This window comes from Canis lupus, chromosome 26, assembly GCF_048164855.1.
Source record: "Canis lupus baileyi chromosome 26, mCanLup2.hap1, whole genome shotgun sequence".
Taxonomy (NCBI): Eukaryota; Metazoa; Chordata; class Mammalia; order Carnivora; family Canidae; genus Canis; species Canis lupus.
This window is the reverse complement of record NC_132863.1, coordinates 16,248,751-16,262,350: the sequence shown is the minus strand read 5'-3', so window position 1 is coordinate 16,262,350 and position 13,600 is coordinate 16,248,751.

The following is a 13,600-nucleotide window of genomic DNA, read 5'->3' as shown; positions in this document are numbered from 1 at the left end:
TGGGATCAAGTCCCACGTCGGGCTCCCTGCATGGAGCCTGCTTCTCCCTCTACCTGTGTCTCTGTCTCTCATGAATAAATAAATAAAAATCTTAAAAAAAAAAAAAAGAACCACTGTTACTTTATGCAAATAAATCCTATAAACTCAATAGAAAACATTTTGTTTATAAAAAGAAATGTCATACACAGGAATTCTATCATTCTTTTCAGTGCAACTTTTGTATATGATATGTGATTGGCAGAAAAAAATATTTAAAGATTCTGCTATTAAGAAATAATTATTAATTTTGTTGGATGTGATTATGGTCTTATAGCTATAATTTTAAAAAGTCTTTATCGGTTACAGATAATAAAATTTACATGTCAAATAATTTGGTGTCTGAAATTCACTTGAAAATAATGCAGAAAGGGATGGCTCAGTGGCTCAGTGGTTGAGCATCTGCCTTTTGCTCAGGGCATGATCCCAGGATCTGGGAATCAAGTCCCACATCAGGCTCCCTGCATGGAGCCTGCTTCTCCCTCTGCCTATGTCTCTGCCTCTCCCTGTCTCTCTCTCTCTCTCTCTCTCTCTCTCTCTGTCCCTCATGAATAAATAAATAAAATATTTTTTTAAAAAAAGAAAGAAAAGAATCCAGAAATAAAATTGTGGGGGTGCAAAGAGGATGGATAAACATAAATGACACAACCCCCCTCAGTGCTGAAGCTAAATTCATTTTCGCTTTCTCTACTTTTGTGTATGCTAGAAAATTTGCAAAATGAAGAGTTAAAAAGAGAGAGTATCCGAGGCACAAAGGAAACTCATTGCTGAAGCTCTTCCTCTTTCTAACACAAAACCTGTATTCAAGGATGGCATTTCCTGGCCTTCAGAGTAAGGTCAGTCAGTAGGAAGGAATATAGCAAGAACACATGGGAGCAGATGAGCAGTGGGAGGGCACAGAGCCAGGTCAGGGGGCCAACTGTTGTCTAAAGATTGGTATCTGAGCCCTGACACTTCTGACCAATGTGACTTGGGGCTAAAGCTAGTTCACATCAATGTTCTGCTTAAATGCAGATAATAACAGAACCTACTACATACAAGGGCTATGAAGATTAAATGGGATAAATATAATACCTAGCACATGGTATGATTAATAAACTTTGTGTCATTATCTAGAGGCAACAACATGCTAGAATGCTTCTAAGACTCTATTTTTCCTAGATTAGAGTCAAATTTGCTTTTCTTTTTTTTACATTTGTTTTTAAGTTCAATTTGCCAACTTACAGTATAACACCCAGTGCTCATCCCATCAACTGCCTTCCTCAGAGCCCACCACCCAGTTACCCAACCACCTCCCCACCTCCCCTTCTGCAACCTTTTGTTTCCCAGAGTTAGGAGTCTCTCATGGTTTGTCTCCCTCTCTAATTTTTCCCCATTCAGTTCCCCTCCTTTCCTTTATAATCCCTTTCACTATTTCTTGGATTCCCTGTATGAGTAAAACCATATGATGATTGCCCTTCTCTGATTGACTTACTTCACTCAGCATAATACCCTCCAGTTCCATCCATGTGGAAGCAAATGGTGGGTATTCATCCTTTCTGAAGGCTGAGTAATATTCCATTGTATATATAGACCACATCTTTATCCATTCATCTATCGAAAGACAATATGGCTCCTTCCACAGTTTGGCTATTGTGGACATTGCTGCTATGAACATTGGGGTGCAGGTGTCCGATGGTTTCACTACATCTATATTTTTGAGGTAAATACCCAGTAGTACAATTGCTGGGTTGTAGGTAGCTCTATTTTAACTTTCTGAGGAACCTCCACACTGTTTTCCAGAGTTGCTACAAAAGCTTGCATTCCCATCAACAGTGCAAGAGGGTTCCCCCTTCTCCACATCCTCTCCAACATTAGTTGTTCCCTGTCTTGTTAATTTTCACCATTCTCACTGGTGTGAGGTGGGATCTCATTGTGGTTTTGATTTGTATTTCCCTGATGGCAAGGGATGCGGAGCATTTTCTCATGTGCTTGCTGTCCATGTCTATGTCTTCTTTGGTGAAATCTGTATTCGTGTCTTCTGCCCATTTCATGATTGGATTGTTTCTTGGGTATTGAGTTTAATAAGTTCTTTATACATCTTGGATACTAGCCCTTTATCTAATATGTCACTTGCAAATATCTTCTCCCATTCTGTAAGTTGTCTTTTAGTTTTACTGACTGTTTCTTTTGCTGTGCAGAAGCTTTTTATCCTGATTAAGTCCCAATAGTTCATTTTTGCTTTTGTTTCCCTTGCCTTCATAGATGTATCTTGTAAGAAGTTGCTGTGGCCAAGTTCAAAAAGGTTGTTGCCTATGTTCTCCTCTAGGATTATTGATGGATTCTTGTCTCACATTTAGACCTTTCAACCATTTTGAGTTTATCTTTGTGTATGGTATAAGAGAATGGTCCAGTTTCATTCTTCTGCATGTGGCTGTCCAATTTTCCCGGCACCATTTATCAAAGAGACTGTCCTTTTTCCAGGGGATATGCTTTCCTGCTTTGTTGAATATTAGTTGACCATAGAGTTGAGGGCCCATTTCTGGTTCTCTATTCTGTTCCATTGATCTATGTCTCCGTTTTTGTGCCAGTACCACACTGTCTTGATGACCACAGCTTTGTAGTACAGCTTGAAATCTGGCATTGTGATGCCCCTGGCATTGGTTTTCTGTTTCAATATTCCTCTGGCTATCGGAGGTCTTTTCTGATTCCATACAAATCTTAACATTATTTGTTCCAATTCTGTGAAGAAAGTCCATGGTATTTTGATAGGGATTGCATTAAACATGCAAATTGCCCTGGGTAACATAAACATTATCACAGTATTTATTCTTCCTGTCCATGAGCTTGGAACGTTTTTCCATATCTTTGTGTCTTTCTCAATTTCTTTCAGAAGTGTTCTGTAGTTTTTAGGGTATAGATCCTTTACCTCATTGGTTAGGTTTATTTCTAGGTATCTTATGCTTTTGGGTGCAATTGTAAATGGGATTTATTCCTTAATTTCGCTTTCTTCAGTCTCATTGTTAGTGTATAGAAATGCCATTGATTTCTGTGCACTGATTTTGTATCCTGCCACATTGCAGAATTGCTGTATGAGTTCTAGCAATCTTGGGGCAGAGTCTTTTGAGTTTTCTATATACAGTATCATGTCATCTGCGAAGAGGGAGAGTTTGACTTCTTCTTTGCCAATCTGAGTGCCTTTTATTTCTTTTTGTTGCCTGATTGCTGAGGCTAGGACTTCTAGTAGTATGTTGAATAGCAGTGGTGAGAGTGGACATCCCTGTCATGTTCGGGATCTTAGGGAAAAGGCTCTCAGTTTTTTCCCATTGAGAATGATATTCGCTGTGGGCTTTTCATAAATAGATTTTAAGATATTGAGCAATTTTTCCTCTATCCCTACACTTTGAAGAGTTTTAATCAGGAATGCATGCTGTAGGGCAGCCCCGGTGGTGCAGTGGTTTAGCACTGCCTGCAGCCTGGGGTGTGATCCTGGAGACCAGGGATCCATTCCCATGTCGGGCTCCCTGCATGGAGCCTGCTTCTCCCTCTGCCTGTGACTCTGCCTCTCTCTCTCTCTCTCTCTCTCTCTCTCAATAAATAAATAAATAAATAAAATAAATAAATAAAATGAATAAATAAATAAAATCTTTTAAAAAAAAGGAATGCATGCTGTATTTTGTTAAATGCTTTCTCTGATTCTATTGAAAGGATCATATGGTTCTTGTTTTTCTCTTATTGATGTTATCTATCACACTGATTGTTTTACAAGTGTTGAACAAATCTTGCATCCCGGGGATAAACCCCACTTGGTCATGGTGAATAATCCTCTTAATGTATTGTTGGATCCTATTGGCTAGTATCATGGTGAGAATTTTTGTATCCCTGTTCATCAGGGATATTGGTCTATAATTCTCCTTTTTGGTGAGGTCTTTGTCTGGATTTAGAATCAAGATAATGCTGGCCTCATAAAACGAGTTTGGAAGTATTCCCTCCCTTTCTATCCTTCAAAACAGCTTTAGTAGAATAGGTATTATTTCTTCTTTAAACGTTTGTTAGAATTCTCCTGGGAAGCCATCTGGCCCTGGACTTTTGTGTCTTGGGAGATTTTTGATGACTGCTTCAATTTCCTCGCTGGTTATTGGCCTGTTCAGGTTTTCTATTTCTTCCTGTTCCAGTTTTGGTAATTTGTGGTTTTCCAGAAATGCATCCATTTCTTCTAGATTGCCTAATTTGTTTGCATATAGCTGCTCATAATCCATTTTTAAATTGCTTGTATTTCTTGGTATTGGTTGTGATCTCTTCTCTTTCATTCATGATTTTATTAATTTTAATCTTTTCTCTTTTGTTTTTAATAAGGCTGGCTAATGGCTTATCTATCTTATTAATTCTTTCAAAGAACCAATTCCTGGTTTTGTTGATCTCTTCTACAGTTCTTCTGGTCTCTATTTCATTGAGTTCTGCTTGAATCTTTATTATCTCTCTTATTTTGCTTGGTGTAGGCTTTACTTGCTGCTCTTTCTCCAAGTCCTTTAAGTGCAAGGTTAGCTTGTGTATTTGAGTTTTTTTCCAATTTTTTGAGGGAGGCTTGTATTGCGATGTATTTCCCTCTTAGGACTGCTTTTGCTGTATCTCAAAGATTTTGAATAGTTGTTTCTTCATTCTCATTAGTTTCCATGAATCTTTTTAGTTCTCCTATAATTTCCTGGTTGACCCATTCATATTTTAGTAGGGTGCTCTTTAATCTCCATGTGTTTGAGTTTCTTCCAAATTTCTTCTTGTGATTGAGTTCTCGTTTCAAAGCATTGTGGTCTGAAAATATGCAAGGGACAATCCCAATCTTTTGGTATCAGTTGAGACCTAATTTGGGACCCAGTATGTGGTCTATTCTGGAGAAAGTTCCATGTGCACTTGAGAAGAATGTGTATTCAGTTGCATTCGGATGGAATGTTCTGTGAGATCTATTTGGTCCAGTGTATCATTCAAGGCCCTTGTTTTTTTTTGGTGATGATCTGCTTTGAAAATCTGTCATTTGCCATATTGAAGTCTCCTACTTTTAGCGTATTATCATCTAAGTATCTCTTTATTTTGGTTATAAATAGATTGATATACTCGGTGTCTCCCACAAGAAGGGCATAAATAGTCATGACTGTTAGGTCTTCTTGTTGGATAGACCCTTTAAGTATGCTATAGTGTCCCTCTTCATCTCTTATTACAGCCTTTGGTATGAACTCTAATTTATTTGATATGAGGATTGCTACCCCAGTTTTGTTTTGAGGACCATTTGAATGGTAAACAGTTCTCTACCACTTCATTTTCCGGCTGGAGGTGTCCTTAGGTCTAAAAGAGTCTCTTGTAGACAACATATAGATGGATCTTGCTTTTTTATCTAGTCCGATACCCTGCCTCTTTTGATGGGATCATTTAGCCCATTCACGTTCAGGGTAACTACTGAAAGATATGAATTTAGTATCATTGTATTACCTGTACAGTCCCTGTTTTTGTGAATTATTTCTTTAGGGTCCCTCTTTCTTTTTACAAGGTGACCCTTAATATTTCTTGCAGAGCTGGTTTGGTGGTCACATGTTCTTTCAGTTTCTGCCTATGTTGGAAGTTCTTTATCTCTCCTATTCGCAGTGACAGCCTTACTGGATAAAGTATTCTTGGCTGCATGTTCTTCTCATTTAGTACCCTGTATATAGCATGCCAGCCCTTTCTGGCCTGCCAGGTCTCTGTGGAGGGGTCTGCGGTTAATCTGATATTTCTCCCCATATAAGTTTAAGAATCTTTTGTCTCTCACTGCTTTAAGAATTTTCTCTTTATCTTTGAAATTTGCGAGTTTCACTATTAAATGTGGAGGTGCTGAATAGTTTTTATTGATTTTTTGAGGGGTCCTCTCTATCTCCTGGATCTCAGTGCCTGTTTCCTTCCCCAGATTTGGGAAGTTCTCAGCTATTATTTGTTCATATATACTTTGTGGTCCTCCCTCTCTCTCAATCTTTTCCAATCCTAATTAGATGTATATTCTTCCTTCTCAAGCTATCATTTATTTCCCTAAGCCTTTCCTCGTGGGCTCTTAATTGTTTTTTTTTTCTTCTTTTTTCCCCAGCTTCCTTCCTTTCCATCAACTTGTCTTCTATGTCACTCACTCTCTCTTCCAACTCATTAACCCTAGCAGTTAGAGCATCCAGTTTGGATTGCATCTCAGTTAAACTATTTTTAATTTCAGCCTGATTAGATCTCAATTCTGCAGTAATGAAGTCTCTAGATTCCTTTACACTTGTTTCCAGAGCCCATAACGGCCCATATCCCTATGTCAGAAATGTGATGCATCAGTGAGAAACATGCCTATCTAGGGATAGAGGAAAGAGAGCATTTGGCTTTTGACTCCCTCTTCAACCTAAAAGAAGAAGGGGAAGCACAGCAGGACCTGTTGTCAGCCTGACCTCAAGTATAAGTAACTTTATAATTGTACTTCTGAATTGAATTTCTGATATCGTATTGAAATCCAAATTCTGTAACTCTGTGGCAGAGAGTATGGTTTCCAGTTCTTTCATTTGTAGTGAATTCTTCCTTCTAGTCATTTCATCCAGTGCAGAGTGGCTGTATGAGCAGGCAGAGTCAAAAATATCAAGCACGACCTAAGTAAAATACACCATTGTTAGAAGTGAAAACTTTTCTCTCTGTAGCATTCCAGCTGTTCTCTCTTTAAATCTCAGGTTGAATTCATAGGTGTTCAGGATGTTTTGAAAGTAACGTAGGTAAGTTTGTAGGGCCAGATGAGTTGAGGATCCCTACTCTTTGGCCATCTTGCTCCTCCCTCCAAATTTGCTTTTCATAGTACACAAAATCCTTCACAATCCAGCTTCAGTTTTGCCCACTTTACATACTGCCATTCTCAGGATCCCCTATATTTCAGTAACTCTATTTCAGTAACTCTAGGTTCCCTAGGCACCTTAGGAAACCTGGTGAGGTCTTTGAGAGTGTGACTTGAGGTCAGGCTGACAACAGGTCCTGCTGTCCTTCCCCTTTTTCTTTAGGGTTAAGAGGGAGTCAAAAGCCAAATGCTCTCTTTCCTCTATCCCTAGATAGGCATGTTTCTCACTGATGCATCACATTTCTGACATAGGGATATGGGCCGTTATCGAATTTACTGTGTGATCAACATTATATTATTCTAGTTACAATCACTGTGTCTGTAGAAAACATTAGTATGCTGGCATTTGTTGCACAACGTTAGCTGCTTCCAACCGTTCCCCCCCCCCTTTTTTAAATTTTACTTCTGTTATCTCCTCCTTCAACACCTCTTCCTCACCTACCCCTTCTGATGATGGACCTTTTTTGAGTACACAGAACAGCAGGAAGAACCCATCAATGAACTGATTTGCATGACCAGCACCTCACAGAAGAACAGGAAGGGACACCCAGTGATAACCATGCCACAACACTGTCTCAGTATATCTATGATCTCTAAAATAATGATAATGATAATAATAATAATAGTAGTAATAGTAGTAGTAGTAGTAGTAGTAGTAGAGTAGTGAGGTACTTGTATGCCTCTTTGCCTCTTCATTCTGCTCAGGACACTCTTCTATAAGCCTAGTGAATTGTTATTCAGCCTCTGTCCTGTGGCTTGCATTGCACCTCCAATAGCCATAGAAAATTAACTGCTATTTCTTTTCAGATCCAATAGTTCTTCTCCTGTATAACTCCACCACACTCCTCTTTTGTATTTTAATTACCTGCAGTTATGACCTTCTTTCCCCACTACTCAAAGTTAAGTGCTTTGTCTTCTTTAACTTTGTGTGCCCCACATAGCAGAATACTTCCTAGGGGGACTTGAAGTAAGCAGTTTCCCCCATGGCACCAATAACCGCCCCCCCTCCCGTGTTTAGGCCCTTGTGTAATTGTCTTCCCTTGAGTGTGGGCTGGGCCTAGTGACTCACTTCTAATGAATAGGATATGGCAAAAGTAATGGGATCTCACTTCTGTGATAAGGTTACAAAAAACTAGGACTTCCATCTTTTTCTCTCTGGCTTGCTCACTCGAGACTCTGTCCAGAGAGCTCCATGTGACAAGGAACCAAGGGATGCCTCAAGTCATCATCTCGTGAGAAATTAAGGTCTCAATTCAGTAGGCTTGGGAGAACTGAATCTTGCAAATGAACAACCACACGACTGACCTAGAAGCAGATCCTTCCTCTACTCTTGAGATGATTGAGCCTTATAGTGACCCCAGAGCCAGAGGGACCAGCTTAACAAGGGCCTCACACCCACAGAAACTATGAATAAATGTTTTTCTGCTTGTTTGTTTTTGGTTTTCTCTACACTCACCATGGGGTTTGAACTCGTGACCCCTAGATCAAGAATTGCATACTCTCCTGATCGAGCCACCCAGGTACCCCATAAATGTTATTGTTTTAAAGCACTAAGATTTGAGGTAATTTGTTACACAGCAATTGGAAACTAGATCAGTGCTTAATTGTTTTTTATATTTAAAGTAACTACTGACAATTTTAAGAAGATTGGGTACCTGGTACTGAGAAAAAGAGCTTTTACCCCTCGAGCAGTTCTAATGGTGATACTGTAGGGCAGCCATGGTAGCACAAATTACATGATTTCTAGATGGAAAAGGAAGTTTTGGGACTGTTTTGAGGTGACATATAGCAGAAGAGAGAGAGGAATAATGTGGTAGAGGCATATCCAATTCTCTTCTCTTTTCCAGCCCACCAAGGAGTATGTTTCTCCATCCCCTGTGAAGTTAGGTCAACAGTGTGAAAGTTATGGCCAATGGGCTGCAAGAAGAAAGGATGTGTAGGTACCACTTGCAGATTGAAGCATCTAAACACTGATGTGAGACCCTTCAGTTGAAGCAGGAAGCTCCTACTGTGAAACTTTCAGAGAAAAGACGTGCTCTAGGATTATACAAGACCAGAGAAGCGTAGGTTGCTAAGATGCCTCATGGAGAACAGTTGCCCTAGATAGTCCCCTGGATTTTCGACGGATTTTGCATAGGCAAAAAATACATTTTCATTATGATAAATCTATTCAGGTAGCTATTACTATATAACTACCCTAATATCAGGTCTCATAGTTCTGGGGGTGGAGGAGCGTAGCTGGGTTGTTTTTGCTTGGATTCCTGTATATGGTGGAAGACACTTGGAAGCTAAGGCTACAGTTATTTAAAACCTTTTGCACTCACATGTCTGGTACCTGGTATAGATTGGCTGGAGCAGCTGGGAAGAGAGGAGGCATCTCTCTATCCTCTCTGTGTGGCTACTTGGGCTTTCCTTTGGCACAATAGTGTCAGTGCTGTCATATTTACTTTATGTACAGTCAGAGTTTCCAGAGACCTGGGTGGAAGCTTCACTGCTTTTGAAGACCTAAATTCAAAAGCCTGAGAATATCACATCCACTATATTCTACCGGTTAAACAAATCACTAGAGGCCAGCCCAGATTAAAGGAAAGAGAAACTAGACTTTACCCCTTAACAAGAAGCAGCCAAGATAAATTGTGGCCATCTTTATCAAAAAGTCACCCTGAAAATTTGGAATTGTTTGTCACTGAAGTATCATCTAATCCATTTAGACTAACCCAGTATCCTCCTTTTCTGACTTTTGTCAAGAATAGCTTAGGTGTTGTCTTGGGATGACATTTCCAGAAAGCAGCATAGGAACTACCCTCACCCCTTTTAACTTTTGTGAGTAGACCTGCCCTGTGAGGTGCTTGTTTGGGCCAAAAGTATTGGAAAGAATGATTTTCAAGGCTTTGGGAAGCTCCACATTTTGATGCCATAGTGTTTAAGTACTCATGGGGATTCACAAGATTTTGCTAAACTGATTCTAAAAAAAACTAAAAAAAATAGGGATCCCTGGGTGGCGCAGCGGTTTAGCGCCTGCCTTTGGCCCAGGGCGCGATCCTGGAGACCGGGGATCAAATCCCACATCGGGCTCCCGGTGCATGGAGCCTGCTTCTCTCTCTGCCTATGTCTCCGCCTCTCTCTCTCTCTCTCTCAATGTGTGACTATCATAAATAAATAAAAATTTAAAAAAAAATAATGTGGTAAGATTTACATAAGCATACTCACAAAGGTGAGATATCTTTTGTACTCTGAACCCTTTTTACACATTAAATAATGAATTTAAGAACACAACTTACCAAGTGACATATGAATATATATTCCATATATTAGAAACTTTTAACACATAGTAAAAATCAAAGACCTTGCTAAAATTAGCAACTCAGGACTTGGTATTCAGAGGATAATCAGGGGATTCCTGGGTGGCTCAGCGGTTTGGTGCCTGCCTTCAGCCTGGGGCGTGATCCTGGAGTCCTGGGATCAAGTCCTGCATTGGGCTCCCCGCATGGAGCCTGCTTCCTCTCTGCCTGTGTCTCTGCCTCTCTCTCCGTGTCTCTCACGAATAAATAAATAAAATTTAAAAAAAATAAGAGGATAATCAATGAGAGGTAAAGAGATTATATTCATATTACAAACTCAATAATAGGGTAAATAAATAATATGCAATATTTTTCCTATTGAGAATGGTAAAACCAATACAGAAATATTAAATAAGCTAGATAGTGCTGTAAAATTAGTTCATAAAGTAATAATAGTACAGGAATTTAATTACACAAACAGATTTGCTAAATGCCTTACAGGAACAAGAGGTGGAGGGAGAATTTAAATAGGACACTTCCTAGAACAGATGGTAGGAGAAACATCATGAAGAATGGAAATACACTGAATTGTCCCAGGCTAGTGACTAGAAACAAATTCAGAAGAAGGATAAGTCTCTAAGAAATAGCAATCTCAGCACTACCTCTTGGGGAAAGAGAACCAATTTCTTTCAAAACTAGTGAGCTCAGGAAGGCTACATACAAGAGAAACATACACACACCAATTCTCTTCTTATACACCAGTAATAATTATTTTTAAAATATAATACGGACAAAGATCTTATTGAAGAGCAACAAAAGCTATCAGAAAAAAAAAGGAAAAGCTAAAGAAACATGCAAGACATATGGAAAAAGCAAAAAGCAGGATGGCTTTATATGGTGGAGATGTCAGTTTTCCCAAATTAATCTGCAAATCTAATGCAATATGATTCAAAGTACAGCCAAGATCCTTTACACAGATTTCTAAAAAGCTTTCTTATAAAGTTAATGCTTATGACTAAGCAACAAGATTTTGAAAAAGATCAATGCGGGAAATCTTGCTCCCTCAGGCATTAAAATATGCTATAAAGTTACAGTAAAACTGAGGTATTAGTATAAGAAGAAGCAAGTAGATAAATGGATCAGAGTAAAGACTCAAGAAACAAAACTATATGTTTTTGGATATGTATGTGAAAAGTGGTATATTAATCATGAAAAGGTGGATTTTGGCTGCAGTAACAACCCCCCAAATTTCAAAGGCTCAACACAGTAAGCTCATATCTCTGCCATGCAAATTCCACCTTGGATCTAGGAGACTCTAGAGAAACTGAAGCCTGGGCAGGGTCTACACAATACAGGCTACTTCAATCTTATGGCTCTTCCATCTCAACATGATGCCTCCTCCGTGATTATAGCAGAGAAAGAGAAAAGTAAAAAGATTCAAGAAGCTTTTTTGGCTTCCTTTGTTCAGAGGTAGCACATACCAGTTCGGCTCATAGTCCATTAGCTAGAATGTATCATAAGAATTTCTAGGAATAGTCTTCGTCCTTAGGAACTGAAGATTGATGTACACTTATAATGTCTACAAATGGCACTTTAAATCAGTGAGAGACATTAGACTAATGTCCAGTAGTGTTAGGACAATATCCTCCTCATCAAGAAAAAATATATATACCTCTACTTTAATATATACACCAAATAGATTTCAAATGCAAAAAAGTACAAAATAACAAATGCTCTTTAAAAAAGTTTGGGGAGAATACTTTTATAATCATCTGGTGGGCAAAGCTTTTTTTAAGTAACACATGAAACACTGAAGCCATAAAAGGATCCTGATAAGTGTGGCACATAGTAAAAATAAAATTAAGTCAAATTGGGCAAAATAACCTGAAATTTGCACAATGCACAAATGTTCATACCCCTAAAATTCAAGACGTTCTACTAATAATTAAGAAAAAGACATACAACCCAATAAGAAAATAGAAAACATTATAAATACCCAAAGAAGAAGAAATACAAATGGCAGATGAATAGGAAGATTTGCTTGAGCATAATGCTGACCAGGAGAGTATATTTTATAGTTACTAATACAGTTTATTTGATGATTCCCTATGATTCCCCTTTTGAATTCAACCAACTGTAATTAGGACGAGCCACCCTAATTTCAAATCCTTAATAGATGCTAAATACAATAGTTTTCCTTCTGTAACAATTTACCCTTCTCACTTTTTTATTATACTCTCTGATTAGAGGATTTTCAGGAACCTGGCTTGTGCATATAAATTTTAAAGTAGGATTAAATGAATACTTGAAAAGAAGGAGGCATAAGTTTTATTCTATAGCAATTGTGTGTCACAAATCTAGCAAACTGTACACAAAGGGGAAAAAAAAAACTTTAATGAATCCAAGTATAAAAATTACCTTTAATGCTTGGCGATCTCTAATAGTCCCCAGGTCCTATAGATTGAAGCATACCAGCTAGTGTCTTCATTTTAGTTAACAAATTTCATGGAATGGATATTGTGTGCATGCCTCGTCTAGATTCTGTGAGAGCAAGAAAGGCATGAGTCTCTTTTTGGACGTGCAAGGCTTTGACTGGTAACACATTAAATAATAAAATTTCAGTTATGTTCAGAAAATACTAAGTGTTGGATGGTTTAGAGCATTTAAGAATAGGAAGGTTGAGAATTAGCCAAGGAAGATAATGAGCTTTAGTGTTATCCTGAAATGTACACAGGAATAGAAAAGATGACAAAGAGGGGCAGATGGAGAAAATGACACAACCTAAAAGTATAAAAACCTCAATGTTCAACTCTCCACCTTAAAAAAAAATCCAAACCATATTTATTACGAACGAAATATCTGTTATCTTTTGGTATTTGAAGGTTGGGAAATCAGGAATTCTATCTGTATGCTTAACAAGCTAAGTCAGGATTTATTTTTACTGGAGAGAAGAAACTGGAAGGGACCAAGATGTCCATTGAGTTTATTGCTCTGCTCCAAGGCAACAAAACATGTTAACTAAACTGTTAGCTCTTGTGTGTCTGTACAAGAATTCACTTTACAGATCTCATTTTAGTAAATATTTCTTACTATGTGAACCAAATATTTCCCAATGTACTTAAATCATGAATTTAAAAAAACTTTTGTTTATATTTCGGTGAAGGTAGAAAACAACTATTCACCATTTAATAAATTTAATTTTATACTCCTGATGTTTAATCTTTGTCCCTATTTCAAGTTCCTATTCCTTTGTCATCATATAAAATTTTGAAATCCAAAATTAGAGGTAAATATCATCATGTTAGATAATGTAGGCCAAGAATTCAACGTCTTGCATTTTACCTAATAAAGTGCTTTGGGATAATTGCTAGGCAGTAATTTATATGTTCCTTATAGGAACTGGAAGAAATATTCAAGGTGTTCTGTAAGG